Source organism: Ctenopharyngodon idella, chromosome 15, assembly GCF_019924925.1.
Source record: "Ctenopharyngodon idella isolate HZGC_01 chromosome 15, HZGC01, whole genome shotgun sequence".
Lineage (NCBI taxonomy): Eukaryota > Metazoa > Chordata > Actinopteri > Cypriniformes > Xenocyprididae > Ctenopharyngodon > Ctenopharyngodon idella.
In genome coordinates this window covers 20,814,266-20,834,404 of record NC_067234.1, presented here as the reverse complement: position 1 = coordinate 20,834,404, position 20,139 = coordinate 20,814,266, and the positions used below count along the sequence as shown (strand labels likewise).

The window sequence follows — 20,139 nt, the reverse complement described above, 5'->3', positions numbered from 1 at the left end:
AAGAATAATTGCTCTCATGAATATACCAAGAAAAGCAAAGGGAGAGGTCAAGATGTTTGCTGAATAACCTCTTAAAGGGATAGTTCACCCAAAAATTTACCTGTATGAATTTCTTTCTTCTGCTAAACACAAAAGAAGATATTTTGAAGAATGTCACAAACCAAACAGTTGATGGGCGCCATTGACTTCCATAGTATTTTTTTTTTTCCATACTATGGAAGTCAATAGTATGAAAGCTTGTTTCCACCACTGAAAAAAAAAATAAAAAAAGGTAATTGCAACTTTTTATCTCGCAATTCAGATTTTTTTTTTGTGCGAATTGCACAATATAAACTCATAATTACGAGATGATAAAGTCAGAATTGCGTGATACAAAGTCGTGAATTGTGAGATATAAAAAGTATGACTTTTTATATATTAAATACTGACTTTTTTTTCAGAATTACAAGATTATATCTCGCAATTCTGACTTCTTTTCTCAGAATTGTGAGTTATAAACTCTTGTGACGTTTAAACTTGTAATTCTGAGAAAAAAAGTCAGTATTTTTTCTTCAGAACTGGACTTTATAACTCGTAATTGTGAGTTTATATCTCACAATTGTGAGAAAAGAAGTCAGAATTGCGAGATATAAACTCGCAATTGCGAGGAAAAATCTTTATTTCTCGCCATTGTGAGTTTATAACGTGCAATTGCGAGTATATAATTCGCAATTCTGACTTTATTTCTCACAATTGTGTTTATACTGTATATCACAATTCTGACATTATAACTCTCAATTGCGAGTTTATATCTCACAATTCTGAGAAAAGAAGTCAGAATTGCTAGAAAAAAAAGTCACAATTTTATTTTTTATTTTTTATTCAGTGGTGGAAACACTGAATAAAATGGGGGCCATCAAAAGACATCAGTGTGAAATAATGCACATTCCAGTAAATTTACCAGCACAAACCTTAGTAAATCACCGTAAATCTCCCATAAATGTTGCATCTGAAAGAGAATCACCAACAAATGCATATGCAATAAGGTCAGCTGGAAAAATAACCACAAAAAAAAAAAAAAATGTCCACGCTTTTTCAGTGCTAATTTTTTTACGGCATGTCTTTAGTAAATACGACATGTTTTTAGTAAAAATTTCAGTCAGTTCCACACACAAAACTACAGTAATATATGACTTGAATATAAATGTATATCACACCAATTGGACCACTTTTATGTTGCTTCTGCTTCGTTTGCATGAAAAAGAGCGAACATTATTCAGAACTTTTACATGAAAATAGAAACAGTCAAACAGTTTTGGAATGTAAAATTTTCATTTTGGAGTGAACTAATCCTATAAAGATTATTGACAGATTTGTATAGACTACTGTGAAATCCATTAATGTAGTCTAACACTGTTTGATTTCTGACACATGTCTGTAGGGCAGCTTCACTTGGCAAATGACCCACATGAGAGGTGCTGCAGTCCCCTAAATCTGGTTTAATCTCGCCTGAGCCGCACTTGCGCTGCACGCCTACTTAATGGCAGACAAATTTACACACTGTAACCCGACTCCCTCCCTCCCCAATCTGTCTGAGCATGTTTTTTACTTCTACATTACACCAGCTGAATGTGTTTAAAATTAAAACTCTATGTTTAATGGAATGCTTCTATTGCACAATGCACAGCTAAAGAAACCATTCAGAGGAAAGTTTTAATTCTGTCAAAATGTACTTCATAAATGGTGACTGCCAAGTTGTGAAAATAGCTATAAAAAAAAAAAAAAAACGAAACAAGTATATAACTTGTGCACTGTATTCCAAGTCTTCTCAAGCTGTAGCTCTGTGTGAGTAAAAGACCTAAAGGAAGGGAGAGAGGGAGAGAGAGAGAGAAATATATAATCCATATAAGGTTTGTTTCATGTTGTTTTAATTTTCTGTCCTCTCCTGCAGTGTTTTAATGCCTATCATATGTCTCCAGACCTTTATAGGCCATCTGCTATAAAGTCACTGTTTAGGTGGGTTTGTTTTTCCAATTTTTGTCTGGTTCATGCTTTATTAACTCTAGAAAAGCTGACACATGCAGATAAGAAACTGCCAAATTTTAACATGATGACTCTTTTATTAATAAATAGATAAAATCACATCCTTGTTGTTGTACATTATTCTTCTAGTTTTTTATTAGTGACCAAAGTTCAAGGTCCATTACAAAAAGAAACATTGTCATTTTTTTGTTTGGTTGGCTCATAAGAAAATGTTTTTGATATATATATTTACAAAATACTATTTAAAAATATAAAAGAAATTTTGTCTTGCTTAAATACCACAGCATTTCGATAAACTTCGTAAGTAAGTACTCAAAAACCTCTGATAAATTTTGTTGATTATAAGGTCTGCCATTATCCCACACGGTCGCCAGTGTCTCACCCTACTGCTGATAAAAATAGCCTTTGGCTATAACTATGTTTTACACCCCCACTTATCTTCCTCTTTCTCCCGCTTTCTCAGTTTTACTGCTGCCTGTCAGGATAAATTACCTTATGAAGGACACATTTCTCACTTTGTTGTTTTCAGAGATCTTCTGCTAAATCCTAACCGTTCCGACACTTGTGGTGGAGAGCGGTGGTTCTCTGGAGGGTCACAACCCAAAAATGGCTCACAGGTCTGTTCTGATAGAGACAGCAAGGAAAAGACAATGTTAAATGCAAATAATATCATGCAACTTATGATATAAGTAAGAAATAAGATACGAGAGGCTGTGCTGTATTGTGAATAAGTCACGGCTGAAGGGGCGTTGTTAGGCATGACGCTTAGTGCCTGCAACCCCTTCAGCCGTAACTTATTTATGATATAGCACTAGCCTCGAGTACCTTATTGCTTTTATAAAACGGTTACCACACAATACAAATATTAAACCCAAAAATGTGTATCAATGCAACTTTTATGAAGTAAACTTTTTCTAAAAGCCTTCCTTCTGCCGGAAAAAATAGTCCCTGACTGTGAACAGAAACAGAAGTTACATTATTACGCCATTAGATGGCAGCAAAGACTGTCTTTAAGAGTGAGTCATTCAGTAGCGAAGACTCTTATATTGAAAAGACTGAATTGTTGTGAACATGGAACAAGACGCAACTGACAAATGCTTTGACTAGCGACTGTCAGTCACGGGAAAACCCCTTAACTGTTAAAAGGACTGGATAATACATTGAACATTTAAACAGATTTTTTATTATAAACATTTTATTATAAAACACAGCTATTGACCAATCAGAATCAAGGACAGGAACTAACCGTTTTATAAGTGTGCATAAATAGGCTTTTCAACCTTTAAAAGTATGGAGAAAATGCTTTTCATATCTATTCCAGAAACTCAATTGTATTTTGGTGCAGATTTACTTGGTAATATGGCTAATACTACTAATAATACTAATAATTATAATAACCAATAATAATAACCAATTTTGGTTCTGTGTTCAGTTACCACTCAATGCAAAATAGCAAAACCCCTTGAAAACCATTGCATTTGTGCACGTGCATGCAAAAGCGTGACTAATGAGAATAATCAATATCAAGCACAGGAAATAATTCATAACATATAATGTATATACGGTTCATCCTTTTCTGACAGTAAATATTATCCACATACTTAATGAATTCAGCAAACACAACTAAGAAAAATACCTATTTCTATGCATCATTAGAGGTTGCACAGGCCATATTGTGTGGGATTGTTCGAAATTCCCTGCATTCATGCTCAAAATGCATGAAGGAATGTCACTGGTATAATAAATACTGAATATACAGCGGTTACAAAGGTATTTGGACACTTAATTTATTGTGTTACATACAAAATGACACCTGCAAAGAAATATCTTTTCTAAGAACTAATGTGATCATGTTAACATAATGCAGTGGCATTTATAATTTTTAAGTGTATATTAAACGCCCAAAATCTTTCTGGGGGCCACTATAGACGCAGTCCACACAAATGCGCATAATACACAATTGTCTCTTTCACACATACTGTACAGAGGGATATCCAGGCTGGAAATGTCTCTCATGACCCCAGAGAGATGCCAAACCAGTGTACTAATACGGGAAGTTAACAAATGCCAGAAAGCTCACTTGAGCACATCCAGTTTTGAGAGCTGAAATGTGGTTGAAGGAAACGCAGTCTTCCCGGAGGAAGTCTTACAGGAACATACAGTTTTTCGCTCTGTGTTAATGGCTGACAAAAAACATCCATTTGATTGGATGAGAAAAATACACCCACCTCTCATGCCACAGCATTCCTCCCTCAGTAATACGATATCATATTTCAGCATATTTGTATAGAATGTAGTTTTCGCAGTTTTGTCTTTTCATTTATTGGAAAAAAGGTAAATGGAAGAGAAATTACAGGTTGAGTATATGTATAGGCAAGTTATTCCTGAAAACACTTCAGCTGGACTCCAACAAATGAATGTGAAGAATTTAAATCCCATGTCTGATGACTTGGAGAAAGATATTGCATTACTCTGACTAAGTTACAATTATGTGACTTCCTTCAAAGCACTATAAATAAAAGAGTACTGGATGATGGCTATAATAAAGCAAGAATGCAGGTTCTTTGACCTGTTCATTTAGTATAATAATACATATAGTTTATTGACAGTCTCGACAGTAAGATTTATTTCAATTAATAGTTGACCCAAATTCTGATTTTTTTTTTTTCAGCATTTACTCGCCCTCATGTTGAATTATTTTCTAACATGAAACAAAAGTAGTTTTGAAGAAAATTCAGGCTGCTTTTTTCCAAACAATAAAAACAGACAGTGACAAGTTGTTCCAATGATCTTTATATACACACATATAACTGCTGCAACTCAAATCTCAATAGCGTTTCACATACACCAATCAGGCATAACATTATGACCACCTTCATTATTATTGTGTTGGTCCCCCTTTTGCTGCCAAAACAGCTCTGACCCATCGAGGCATGGACTCCACTAGACCCCTGAAGGTGTGCTGTGGTATCTGGCACCAAGATGTCAGCAGCAGATCCTTTAAGTCCTGTAAGTTGCAAGGTGGGGCCTCCATGGATCGGAATTGTTTGTTCAGCACATCCCACAGATGCTCGATTGGATTGAGATCTGGAGAATTTGGAGGCCAAGTCAACACCTGAAACTCCTCAAACCATCCTCAAACCATTCCTGAAACATTTTTGCTTTGTGGCAGGGCGCATTATCCTGCTGAAAGAGGCCACAGCCAACAATGCTTAGGTTGTTGGTACGTGTCAAAGTAACATCCACATGGATGGCAGGACCCAAGGTTTCCCAGCAGAACATTGCCCAAAGCATCACACTGCCTCCACCGGCTTGCCTTCTTCCCATAGTGCATCCTGGTGCCATGTGTTCCCCAGGTAAGCGATGCACATGCACCCGGCCATCCATGTGATGTGAAAGAAAATGTGATTCATCAGACCAGGCCACCTTCTTCCATTGCTCCGTGGTCCAGTTCTGATGCTCACGTGCCCACTGTTGGCGCTTTCGGCAGTGGACAGGGGTCAGCATGGGCACCCTGACTGGTCTGCGGCTATGCAGCCCCATACGCTTCCTGAGCAATTTGAGCTACACAAGCTCGTCTGTTGGATCGGACCACACGGGCCAGCCTTCACTCCCCACGTGCATCAGTGAGCCTTGGCCGCCCATGACCCTGTCGCCGGTTCACCACTCTTCCTTCCTTGGACCAGTTTTGATAGATACTGACCACTGCAGACCGGGAACACCCCACAAGAGCTGCAGCTTTGGAGATGCTCTGATCCAGTCGTCTAGCCATCACAATTTGGTCCTTGTCAAACTCGCTCAAATCCTTACGCTTGCCCATTTTTCCTGCTTCTAACACAACAACTTTGAGGACAAAATGTTCACTTGCTGCAATCATTTTGTCCTCAGAGGCAACCATGGTCTGTCTGAAAACTCCAATACTTGATTCTGATTGGCTGGAGGGTGTGCAATAAAACCACTTAATGCACAAGTCAGTTTAATCACCGCTCTATATCATTGCGATGAAGCACACATAGACACACACACATAGGCTGTGTCCAAAATCGCATACTCTCTTGAGAAGGTACTTTTTTGAATACTTTTGAGGTAACGCCCCTTGAAATTGAGTGTTTTAGGCCATTCAATATGAGCAACTTAACATTTCAAAACAGAACAAACAAAGAACTCACAATTTTAAGTCTGGTCTGGACATGATGGGAAGCAACAAAAAATGTACCCAAGAGTTAATCTGCAACCATCAACACCCTAGTAATTACAATATTTTTTTTCAACATGAATTTGTTATAATACAATGCACAACAGAGTTGTCTACATGGGATATAAAACCACACCTTCTGAGAAGTTGTTCGAACTTGCAATTAAATTAGTTTGTCTGAAATTAGATTGTTTTCAAAAATTCATCTATAAAAAAGAGCTGTGGAAATAGTTACTAAAACGTTTCGAGTTGAGTCACCTTGAACCATTTTACAGCGTATGATGGCACAATATAACTTTATTTTTTTTATTTTTTTTTTAGCGATTTCATCTTATATCTATTGCAAATAAAAATAAAAATAAACTTTCAGTGTAGAAAACTAAACTGTATAACCGCTTCAGATGGTATGTTGAAAAAAACATGAAGTCATGTGTTCAGTACCCATTCAGCTCACTGCAGACCAGCTGCATGACATAAAACATGTCAATGACGCACACAAAGCGTGCATAAAAAGAAACACACATTGCTCACTTTCTGTCAGTCATGTGCACTTCTAAACATTTAGCCATCAATCACAGTATCTGCCTCTCACCTCATGGTAGTTTACACAACCTATTGTCATGAGACAGTGAATGAAAATAACCTGCCTGCTGTGAAGTAACATCTACATGACTATCTCTCATAAGGGGTATGACTGAGTGTGGTGTGTTTATGTCTATTTTGACTCCTGAGATTTTGTCACTAACAGTCCCTGCATTATAACAAATAGTGAAGTTGAATGAATTTTTTATTTTTAGCAGGTGAGGGTGTGGAAAGAAGTCCAGGCTAACATGAAATGTTAGCTGAAATATTAGCATTTTTAGCATAACAGTTAAAGGGTTAGTTCACCCAAAAACAAAAATTATCCCATGATTTACTCACCCTCAAGCCATCCTAGGTGTATATGACTATCTTTCAGACGAACACAATCTGAGTTATATTTAAAAATATCCTTAGTCCTCCAAGGTTGATAATGGTTGTGAAATAATGCATCCATCCATAAAAAAATAACAACTCCAGGGGGTTAATATAAGCCTTATGAAGCTAAGCAATGCGTTTTTGTAAGAAAAATATCCATATTTATAACTTTATAAATTCAAATAACTAGCTTCTGGTGGACAACCGTAAACAGAATGCGCAAATCAACGTGAGCCAAATGAGTAATCCACCGACGCAATGTATGACGCAGGATGTAGGAGTATCGTAAGCTTAGACGCCTCTCGCGGTTCAAACAAATAGGGCTATGCAAAAAATTTAAGCTCATCATCTCTTATATCGAAATCCTCCAAAATTTCTCTTTAAAAATTATCATTTAATCCATAACCGGTGATTTGTTTTGCTCTATCCTCTGCGCCTCCATGTTCATCAAAGGTTAAACTCGAGCCATTCTGCGTATGGTCGTCCACCAGAAGCTAGTTATTTGAATTTATGAAGTTTTAAATATATTTTTCTTACAAAAAGGCTTCGCTTCGCTTCAGAACGCCCTTTATTAACCCCCTGGAGTCGTATGTAATACTTTTTTTTAATGGATGGATGCATTATTTTTGGCTTAAAAAGCAGCCCCCCATTCACAACCATTATCAACCTTGGAGGACTAAGGATATAACTCTGATTGTGTTCGTCTGAAAGAAGATAGTCATATACACCTAGGATGGCTTGAGGGTGAGTAAATCATGGGATAATTTTCATTGGGTAAACTATCCCTTTAAATGTTAGCTTGAAATGTTAGCATTTTTAGCGTGAAAGCTAACACACCCTGCTTCTGAGAGCTAATTACGGTATTAATCAGAAGATCCTCTATAAGTGAATTCCAAAGCTCAAACTATAGGAAACATTACACTAGATCCCAAAACCCCAAATTCCATTCTTTTCCACGTTTAGAGATTCTTGAACATACATTGTCTTTCCCTCCCCCTCTTCTAATCACCAAAGATATGCATTACTGCTTATGTCTTCTCACTCTGCTTAGACCACTGAAATGCAACAAGAGATCAATAAAGTGTCATTGTTTGGCCTTTAGCTTGAATGGTTTTGCTGCACCCTACGCTGTATTTCCAGCAGTGTCAGAATTCTCATAGTCTCTCATGCTTGTCCAAGACTTGAACAATCAACTAACCAAATCAATGGGATGGTTAAGTTTATACATTTTAAGCGTATTTGATAGAAACTCAAAACAGCCTAGGCACTGTAATACCTGCTGCTCTCATGGTTAGGCCACTTCCATGGCACCCCCTTGCAGAGTCAGGATGCCATAACTACCAGCTGTCACCATAGTGATCTGTTTCCATGGACCTCGGTTGCCCTTATAGTCCTGAAGTCACCCTAGTGCATGTCAACATATACTGCTAGACAGTGTTTGGAATAAAAGTAAACTGCACTTGTTACTATACGAAAAAAAGCAATCCACCAAACAACATGAGGTTAGACATTCATTTATGTAAGGGATGTTACAAATCAATATAGTTATAATTTAAAAAAAATAACTACATATTAACACACAATTACTTATTCAGTTCATGTCCCTCATTATTTATTTACACAGTACCATGCATGGATAGTGGCAATGTTTAAAATATCATTCTATCATGCTATGCCTATATTTCTATAGTATACAGTGATTTGTGTCATTTACATATTTTATGTGTGTCTTACTGTATATATCTTTACACACACACACACATACAATGTTACTACTAGCCCTGAATTTTAAGTTATTTTCATTTTAAATTCAATTTTGAGTAAAAATGTCAAATGTTCGGCAGACAAATCAAATAATCAGTGACGTGTTTAGGTTATTGGGGGCCCTAAGCAAATCTCCGGGAGGGGGCCCCTGTTCTGGGGGGTAATTTGAGGGGTCTGTAGTGAGTATACTGTGATTTTTCCTTTTTTCCCTCCCAGCCTCATACTCCCGTCCCATAGCGACACCCCATAAGCACCACCACACTAATGCATAGTATGCATCTGATCTAAGCTACATGTAATTGAGAGCATTCTGAAACAATGCTTATGTGTGTGTTTTCAACATGTCATTTTATTATAAGCAACACAAGACCTTAACAGCCAATGACATTTACTGTTGGAGACACTGGACTGATTTTCTACTATTTAGTGTCAATCGCCATCTAACTCAGCCAGTTAAGATGTACATTTAGCCTTAGATATTATATGAATATGGTCCCTAGATCATAGGTTTTATCAGCTGGCAATTTTCAATGCACATTTAAGAGTGCAAGTTGCAACTATTATTAACAATAATGGAAAGATGAGGCTTATCAGTATGTCACAATATCAGCACTGAACTCTGTTTTGCACCATTTTCCTGCCAGTCTGTCATCATAGTTATGCATTTCGATTTACAAGCTTGCAACTCGAGTCAATATCAGTTATTTTGGATATACTGTATATCAGGTTGGCTACAGTACATGGTAAATTTTCTCAAGAAAAAAAATCTCAACTAATGCTGTATAATGGGGATCAGTTGGTATACTACATTAATATTGAAGGTTAAATGAACCAATTTGTTTACAAACTTAAATTAAAGGAATTTTTTTATAATAATAAAGTTATAATAGGCCTACTAACTTTAAAATTATTTCTACTCTAATTCGTTTTTTTTTTATATAAACATTTAAATGGTGGCTGTCAACTTTATGGATTTATTCAAACAGGCATAGGCTATTGAAGAACATTAAAAATTATAATTAATATGTAATATGGTGCATATATTTAGCTAAATGCTCCTCTCTAGAGTTAATTTTTCTAGCTGACTAACGAGTTTATGTTCACTGAATATGTTTGTTCTGAGGTAAATGTGACGTTTACGTTTGTTTGTTTACTAGCTTTTTTATTACCGTCTTTCCGCGGCTGAACACTGAGTAAGCGATTACACGAGACATGATATGGATTTTGGTAAGTTGTTCTGTATCTTTTAACATACCTTTAGGTGTTCATTCATGTTTATTTCGCGTTGTAACTGGTATTAAAGTGGAGGAGAGGATCAGTTCACGTGCGCGTCAGGCTGCCGCTTCTCTTGAACTGAGGCTACAGCGAGCTGTCACTCACGACACATCAAAGAGCGCCAAATCCGTATCCTCGCGCTTTTTTAAGTGGATATACGGAAATCCTTGACCGGATTATTGGCAGGTATAAGTCATATACCTGCATATCACGTAGACTACACCACTGGGGGGATCCCCCTAGGGAGAAATCGCGGGGGCCCCACGCAATTGCGTGCTTTGCGTGGTGGGTAAACACGCTACTGCAAATCATCTGTTAAGAAAATAGTAAAAGAAAATAATTTATTTAAAAAATATGTAAATTAATAACAAAAAGTACTTAAAAAGTGCTGAAGAACATGTTTATAATAAACATATTTAATGCGTAATATGTTTAACGTGTTACTAAATGTCCTAAGCATACAAGTTTCAGAATTATTTAATTATATAATTATAATAATTATGTAAATTATAAATAATTACATAAAAATTACAGGGGTTGAAACTGAAACACTGGCATGGGGGTGGATCAGTGATGGTTTGTGCTGAAATATCATGGCATTCCCTACTGTGTTTGATGGGCGCGTCACTGGCAAGGACTACCGAACCATTTTGGAGTACCATGTGCACCTAATTGGTTCAAACATTGTACCCTGAAGGGGGTGCCGTGTATCAGCATGATACATACAGCAAGACTTGTGACAGAATGGTTTAATGAACATGAAAGTGAAGTTGAACATCTCCCATGACCTGCACAGCCACCAGATCTAAATATTTTTGAGACACTTTGGGGTATTTTGGAGGAGCATATCAGAAAACATTTTCCTTCACCAACATCACATAAAATAAAATAAAAAAATATTTTTTAAAGATAACGATTGTTGCAACATACTATGCTCTGAAAAGTAATTTAATATTAATTTTACACAATAATAATAATGTGGTATAGTGTATAGCTTAATACTATAATTCATTTTTAATAAATTAATTGTCATGCTAAGTACACACAAACATCATTAATTGGAAACATGTAATTGGGAACTATATTGGAAGCAAAAAACATACCTAATATAAGCTAAGCTAGCAGGATAATCGGGTATGCGTGTGCTATGCTAGTACATAAGCTAACTAAAAAATAAAAAAAAAATAAAAAAACAGTAAGAATGAGAAATGCTTTATTTCACAACCTATAGCTTCAGTTATGTACTAATATATAAACCATGAAATTTAAAGCAACACAATGAAACATTTGCTCACGGTTCCCCCATGTGGTTGATAAGCGCAATTGTCTGTAACCAGTGTCGTAAATACTGTCGCTGTATAAGCTTCCCTGTGGGCAGCGCAAAACACATTAATTTGTTGACTAAGCTGAAGGAACAGGCAAATGCAGAAACCTCATTTGTCCACCGACCAGGTAAAGTAGCCTGTGTTACACTATGTTCTACAAATATCATTACATAGTTTTATTTATTGTCACTCCAGAATTGAAAAGTACAATGACAGAAAGAATGGTAGTATGTTAGCCTAGTTTTTTTGCTTACCTTAGCTAATAAAGTCAAAAGCTAATAAAAACATTAACTCAGGAAGACGCTCCAATTTCATTTGTTGTATATCTTTTGTATCCCTGGGGATAAGCTGTGAAATGAAGAGCTGGGATGCTTAAGTTCCCAAGAAATCTACAGGTGGTCAAGCATTGACCTTGCTAGACTACGGAGACGATTGTCTGGCTTTCGCAAAACCTGCCAAGTCATTATTGAGATTGTAAAGCGAGTGAAATAGCTGCAGGAGCATCAGTGCAACAATTTAGCCTCCTACTGCTTTGATTAAATTCCCAAAGAACGGTTCGATTACTGACCTTTCCGTTGACTGACGTTCATGTCTTTGACACTGCTGGACTTTAAACTTTGTAGCATCTGTAATTGATTTGGCACATTTTAAATGTTCCCCGGACCACTAGCTTAGCAAACATTGCCAGCTAACTCTCTGCTAATGATGGATTGATGACAGGCTGATCTTCTGTTTACTGTTTGCCATTGTTGTTCTAATCTGACTATAGATCAAGATCTTTATGTGGCTCATGGAAATCACAGCACTAAGATTAGTTATAATAAAAATACATGTCCTGGAGGATAACTGCCCCCCCCCCAACTCCACCCCAGAAAACAATAACAAAGATATAAGTAGCAAAGTGTGATGGTATCGCTTTCTCTCTCTCTGGCTCGGTCCTGGAACCACATGGCACCTTAATCCCCTTATTCAAGGCGCCGAGTCGGATGTGACTGCCACTGTTCTACTCTAGCATGTGACCCAGTTTACGGCACTAATCCTACTCTAATACTAGCACAGCTGATGTACTGTACTCTACTGTATAAAGGCCCTTAGCCGCTCTCTGTTTCACACACATAAACTTAATCAACCGCTGTAGTACTATTAATTATAAAATCAGAACTCCATTGGAGGGAACCACTCATCATCAAGTCAATTACAGCATGTCACACTAAAGCCCTGGGTATGCTTCGTTTTTTTATGTGTACGCACACAGTTGAATGCACAGACTTGCAAAGTATACTTCATTCAACTCGTACACATACACAGGCGTTCCACGCATGCCCAGTTTTGAGCAATCTCTCGCCACGAGTTACAACCCATGTAAACATCTTTGTATTCTTTCATGCTGAGTTGTACAAATGAAGGTCATTTGTAACCTCTATATAGGCCTCCATTGTCGCTGTAGCTTTTATACGTTCCGGTCTGTTCTGTTTATGCAGTTTTTCTTTGACTACCTTGTGAATCGACGCCCCCGGGGCACGGTTGCCACCTTGTGGATAAACTAATTACTGGAAGAAAAATTAAATGCGCATGTGAGACCTGCGCGACAAGTATGCGCGGTTACAGTGCGCATAGAGTACACGCATACCCTTCTGATGGCGTATACTTTGGGCTTTAGTGATCGAAATCTGCAAATTTTGTGTCAGTTAATGAAAATGTATCAATGACGAATAAGAGTGTCCACAATTAAAAATTAAAAAAAGAACTAAAATGTGCCAAAGTACTTTTTGTATTCATGCAGTTTAAGGTTACTGACTCAGTCATATGGTTTAACCAATTTTCCTTAGACTTTAAATACATGTGTACATAATCATTATTTTTATTATTATTATTATTTTTTTTTTTTAAATATACTTTAGAGTAAAAGGTTTTGAATCAATTATGAAAAAGTAATTCATAAATCTAATTGTTTTTGGCACCACATGACATTTTACAAACTAACTTTAATTGCCTTCTCATAAAAAGATCTAATTATTTGGTATTTCAAAAGACTTCCTGACCTTGACACACAGTCATGAAAAAACAAAAACAAACAAACAAAAAACAGAAAAAAAAAATATCATAGAGAGGACTCAATCATATAATTTTTTTTTCTTTTTTTTCTGCATGTTGATTGACCCATATGGCTTGGATTTTGAAAACAAATTTTATTTTAATAGTAAAAAGTGGTTTTGTTATTGTAATAATAATAATAAAATACCAAGCCAAAATTTCAAGAATATCATCATTTTAATGAGGATGTTTTTCTACTTCATAATATCAGGACTTTTGTGTCACCCTTACACTTGTGACATTATACTATATTATACTATACTACATTGTTCTATAGAATATAAAAATAGGGGACAATTCACCCAAAAATGAAGAATTTCTTTCTTCTGCTGAAGAATGTCAGTCCCGTCAACTGTTTGGTTACTGACATTGACTTCCATAGGACTTTTTTCCCCATACTGTGGAAGTCAATGGGGCCCATCAACTGTTTGGTTACCCATATTCCTTAAAATAATTACTTATTTTTGAGTTAGAAAGAAATTCATACAGGTTTGGAACAACTTGAGGGTGAGTAAATGATGACAGAATTTTTTGGGGGTGAACTATACCTTTAACACAAAGTGCACAGAAATCACAGGCGAATGTGAAATGTATCTTGCAGAATATGGCTTATTAATAGAAAAAGGCAAAAGTGGGCCAAACATGAACAATGTCATGTTCTTTTTATTATACAGAGTAGGAAAATAGGTAATGACTAGATGGTTTTATTTCAAAGATGTAGGAAGAGAGGAACAGAGGAATGTTAGCATGTAGGAAGCGTTACAGTCAGAGGGTCATAGTGGGGGTCAGTCTGTCTAAGCCTGCAATGTGAGAGTCGCTGGGGGGGAAGGTGCTTAACTGCTCCGTCCCATGAGAACATGAACTCAGGGAACCTTCCATAAAAACCCACAGAGCATATGAAACTGAACAAAATATCACTGTCTAAGCCCTTGTCTTTTATGTGTGCAATTCTCTGTGGTCTTTAAGCTCTGAGAATAAAGACACCCAGTCTAAAAGAATGAGAAAAGACTGATGTTTTACACACACACACACACACACACACACACACACACACACACAAAACTAGGTTCACGCAAAAGGTCACAAGGTTTGGCATAATCCCATTAGACCCTGCTTGCAACAGCCATGTCTTCTGATGAAATAAAAGCTTTTCAAGCATATAATTTGTAAATATTTTGTTATATTATAGTAGATGTTTTACAATGTCAGTTTTTACAAGCATTTATCATCTCAGGATAGTCACAAAGGTCTTTGGATGTGTTTATGCGGTGCAATCAGTTAATCAGTGATGTCTATTTTTCTCTCTGGCTCCAGAGAATTTAGTCACATGGCAATTACAATTCAGGTGATTGGTTAAAAATACCTGTATCCAGGACTGAGCCCAGGAGCAACGACGGCAGAGAATCCTGCCGAGAAATGCAGAAGATCAATGGGAATGCTAACTGACAGCTCTCTCCAGGTATTGTAGATCTCCTTGGGTTCAACCTGTCAAATGAAGCAATAAAACACACCTAAACCTTCTCACCATATGGCAAAACATATTCATCATAACAATATGCAGATGTGGGAATTAGTGCACAGCAGATGCTTTCGTTACAAATTTTATATGGCCTTTAGATAAAAGCTGTGTTCATATGGGTGAGTTTAGGCTCATACTGTGCTGGGTATGCGACTGTGTTGACAACATGTTAAAGTGTCTACTGCTCACATTATTATCAAGATGATCTTCCACTTCACACTATAGCAGCTTCAGGATATTTGGAAAATTATTGGGCTTTAGTTTAGATAAACTTTAAAAAACTGAGTCTTATTCCCTATTCAATCCAAGTAGACATAGAGGATGAACTGCTGTAGAGAGCCAGACTTCTGGATTAGGACTTTTAAATAAATGTACATTATTAATCTTAACAAAATATTTAAATGGATTTAGTGGTCTTAGCCAGATTTCCTGGAATTTGAGAGAGCCTTAATCCAAATACAACAAGCTGTGAGTGCCTTTCTCTTTCAGTCAAAAGGGAGAGAGGATCGTTCACCCAAAAATTATGGATATTCTTCTGCATAGTAACCACTGACTTCCACAGTATGGACAATAAAACAAAAATTTTTAAAACAAGACTTCTGACAGATGTTTTGGGTGAACTAACGGTTTGTGTAAAGATGGAAAAACATGAAATGAAACAGGGAAGTGTGCAAAGTAAGCACTCACAAAGGAGTAACAATAAGAAGTCTTTTATTATAAACACTCAAGAGATTTCGAGAGGGAAAAAGCAAAACCAAATAATCCATAAACGAGAACCGACAAAACAGGGCTATAGGGCAAACAAGAAAACTGAACGAGACACAGGTGAAAGGGTAACTATGGAAACTAACAAGGGAGTAATGAATAACTATGGAAACTGAAACTAAATAGAGCAGAGAAACAGGAACTAAAGGAAACAGAACACATTGTCAAAATAAAAGTCCACGTAACAGATCATGGCTGCATTTAACTCCACTTTTAGACATACACTCACAAACTTCCCTAAGCACTTTCCCTCGGGGGAATCCCTGCCACCATTTTGAAGTGTGTTCAACTTTGTCAAGTGGGCGAGCGTAGTTTATTTGGACAGACCCTCAATTTTGTCTGAGGGAGCGAGTCTACTCAATATGTATGCTTCAGGCAGATCCACAGATCACAATGCAACACAGTTGTGACCAGAGATGGGCAGTATTTGAATTAAAATACGCATTTAATTACTTTAGAGTATTTTGTAATTTGTATTTTTTCTTAAAAAAGAAAAAAATCGAATGTAATTTGTAATTAAATACTTTGAGAGAAAGTATTTTGTATTTAAAATAATAAAAATACATTCAAATATGTTATTTTATTCTCACATACAATAACTTTCATCACCAGGCTTAAAGGTAGGGTAGGTCATTTTCGGAGAGGCTAGCAAAAGCAAGCTAGCTTTGAAAGCATAAGATCCCACCCTCCCTTCAGAGCGTCTCCAAAGCCACTCCTCCTTCAAAACACATGAACGTGCACAGCAGGGAGCAAAAGTGTCACGAGAGACGGCGTTAAATGACCTCATGTCTCAAAGCACATAACATTACATTAATAATGAACACAACTTAAAGAGCTCTGACCTGTACCACTGCTGCAGATTCATTGTGTTGTTGGTAGTGTTGCCATTGAAACGCAATAATTCGAGTCACGTACCGCTCTGAGTATAACGTCACAGGTTCGATAGTGTATGTCTAAAAGTGGAGTTAAATGCAGCCCATAATCGTGACAGGATAGATATATAGGATGCTGGTTTCTTAATATAATTTAATATATTTCAGAATTTTATGCTTCAGATAAACATCCCACTACAATAAATAAATAATACACTTTTAACAGCCATTCATGATTATCAGCTTATAAATAGTTTAATATGTTAAGCACACCTTTCCTATAGTGAAATATTTAGACTTTACTATAGTTAAAAACAATTTAAAATGACTTACAGTTACTTAATTCAGATTAAAGACTGGCACTATATTGTTATTGATCTCTTTTCCGAATGGCCTTCCTGCCACAAATACCTATGAAATTGATTTTTAAGGTGTTGTTGACATTTTGCACAGATCAGTATGAATGGAATCTGGAATCTGCTGTAGGGCGTTAAAGAAACACTGTGCATTTCCTCAATAAAAGCAGCAATGCAGTCCAGTAAAACCAGAAGCATTAACAGCATTCTGAAAAAAAAAGAAGAAAAAAAAAAGATGTCTGAAGTCTCAAGAAAGGAGAGGACAGTAGACGCTGTAAATGGAGCCTTGGGTTCGGTTCAATGCTCAATGACACAGTAGTGATCGCTTGAGGGCTTTGGACCATAGACTGTAAAAAAATATGGACCTAAAAACCTTTTATTTGCAAAACCACACCCACACAGGCCTATTTAAAGGATTAGTTCACTTTCAAATGAAAATTAGCCCAAGCTTTACTCACCCTCAAGTCATCCTAGGTGTGTACGGCTTATTAATAAATATCCTGACGCATCCGAGCTTTATAATGGCAGTGAACGATACCAACGAGTATGAGCTAAAGAAAGTGCATCCATCCATCATAAACATACTCCACACGGCTCCGGGGGGTTAATAAAGGCCTTCTGAAGTGAAGCGATGCGTTTGTGTAAAAAAAATATCCATATTTAACAAGTTATGAAGTAAAATATCTAGCTTCCGCCAGACCGCCTTCCGTATTCAACGTATGAAGAAAGTGTAAAACTCTTGCAGTTCAAAATGCTTACGCTACATGTGTATATGTGTGTGTGTGTGTGTGTGTGTGTGTGTGTGTGTTTGTGTGTGTGTGGTTTACAAAGAATCTTGCTTGAGAAAGACATTTGTTTTTTGCCCCCAGATCATGTACTTAGAACATCTAACTGCAGGAGCTAACAGAGACATGTTAACCAGCCAAACCTTGACCCCTTGACCAGTGTCTTTGTTTATGTCAGCATATAAGGCTGTTTAATGACACAAACAGGGTAAAATCATTACCTAGGTCAGTGCTGCTTTTCATTCAACAACAATTCTCTGCATCACTCTGCCCTCTGCTGCACGATAGACTATATTTCACTACCTTAAACACAAATATGGGGGGGGGGGGGGGGGGGGGGGGAATGTAAGGAAACAAAAAAGTTAAATCCAACAACTTTATGTCACATAGCTTTCATTAAAAAAAAAAAAAAAAAAAAAAACTTGAAAATGGAAGAACAATCAAAAACATTAAAATTTCTCTTTACATTTGGGGAGCCTTGTAAACACCTCCTTTTCCACTGCTGTTCAATATGCCTTCCCAGCTTTCTTTGCTTTTATTTTATATGCTGTTTGTCCCATGTTGTCCTCCGGGTTTAAAATCTTCATTGTGTAATTGAAATAAGTTGAACAGTTGATGTTGAAAAATCAAAACATCTAGCATTTCTCAGACCTTGGAACTGTATTTCATCAGATTACATAGCTCATTTTGAATGGCTGTCATTAGAGAAAATGCTTTTTTCCTTCCCCAGATAATGTAGCTTATTGAACAATATAAACTTAACAACCATAATGGCCTGGTACAAAACACAACATTTCTTAATCAGACAACAGACAAGCATCATAACATAAGAAAACAAATGATAAGAAGAAAAAAAATACATTCAAGTAAATAATAGATAAAGAAATAAATGACATGGGGATTTCATCAAGTTTAACAAGTTTAAGGTATGCTTTTTCTTCATTAAATTTAACGATAAGAAGTAATGAGTTTTTTGTGAAATAAGTAGTGTTTTCAGGAATATATATTTTCATGTAAAAAATAATAATAACAATTGTGATAATTGCTAAGTCATGTGTTTCATCTTTCATAAATATACCGAATATTACATTTTTATTTAATAGCAATAACCATTCTCTGCATAGGCCTACTCTGCCATCTGCTGTACGATCCAATTATTGCAAAGCACTTTTCTGTGCTCTGTCCTATACAGACCTAGTGGGATTGAGATTGGGAAACTGAGTGCTGTGTTGCTCCTTTTACCTATTTTACCTATTTTAGTCTAGTAGAACAATGATAGAAAAATGCCAAAATTGTTAAAGACATAAAAAAGTCTATTGACTTAAAAACATAAAGATTTAAAATCGGCGCATATATGAATTTAAAATGTAAACAAATGTTGGTCCTGTAATTCGTCATCGTTTCTTTTTTTTTTTAAAAAAAAAACATTTTGCCTTCATTGGTCAGAGTGTATGAAATTAAAAGGTTAGTTCACCCAAAAATGAAAATTCTGTCATTATTACTCACCCTCATGTCGATCAAGCAAGCTTCCGTTTACCATATTATCCATATCTGATGTGTGTTGAAGTCTGGCCTTCAAAATTATAACAAGGAATTAAACCATTGACATGTAATTAAATATTTTAACATCATAAAATAAAATAAAAAATGTGAGTAAAGCACACTGTACACCATGAACAAACCTTCTTTCTCATTAAATTTAAAAACGTTCTTTAATTTTAAAAAAAGTGCTAGGTTTTAATATCACTATAAGATATTAACAAGGAAATTGGTTTTGCATGCATTGCAGTGGTGTTTAAATCTAAGACAATAAAGACTAACAAATGTTCCATAGGATTTATCATTGAAGATATGATTTTCCAGCTTCCCTTGAAAATCTGGGAGGTTTATGGTTAAATGCAAATGTACTAAGGTAGTCTTAATTTGTTTAATATTCATACTCTAATTATTCAACATAATGCACTACACATATCTTATAAAATCCAGAATCAAGTTAACACTGCTTTAATAACTATTAATATTAGTATAAAACAGGCAAAAGAAGATGGAATTTAAATTCTGCATAATACTACAAGGTTTGTAACAATGAGTGCTAACAATAAACAAATATATATATATGTACACACACACATATTGCTAGCACTCATATTGTTTATGTCTTGGGTTATACTACTGACTGAGCCTGAAATATTCACTTTATAATTTATGTT

At 36.1% G+C, this 20,139-nt stretch overlaps 1 long non-coding RNA gene across 1 annotated transcript; it reads right to left on the bottom strand.

Annotated features, from left to right (window-relative positions):
* Positions 1-1,081: 1,081 nt before the first annotated feature.
* On the bottom strand, positions 1,082-18,676 carry LOC127495618 (uncharacterized). The gene is made up of 4 exons (XR_007925150.1): positions 17,603-18,676; positions 14,996-15,117; positions 2,515-2,646; positions 1,082-1,837 (listed from the first exon to the last, which is right to left on the bottom strand). It is a non-coding gene; the product is annotated as an uncharacterized LOC127495618 (long non-coding RNA).
* Between the last annotated feature and the right edge of the window lie 1,463 nt (positions 18,677-20,139).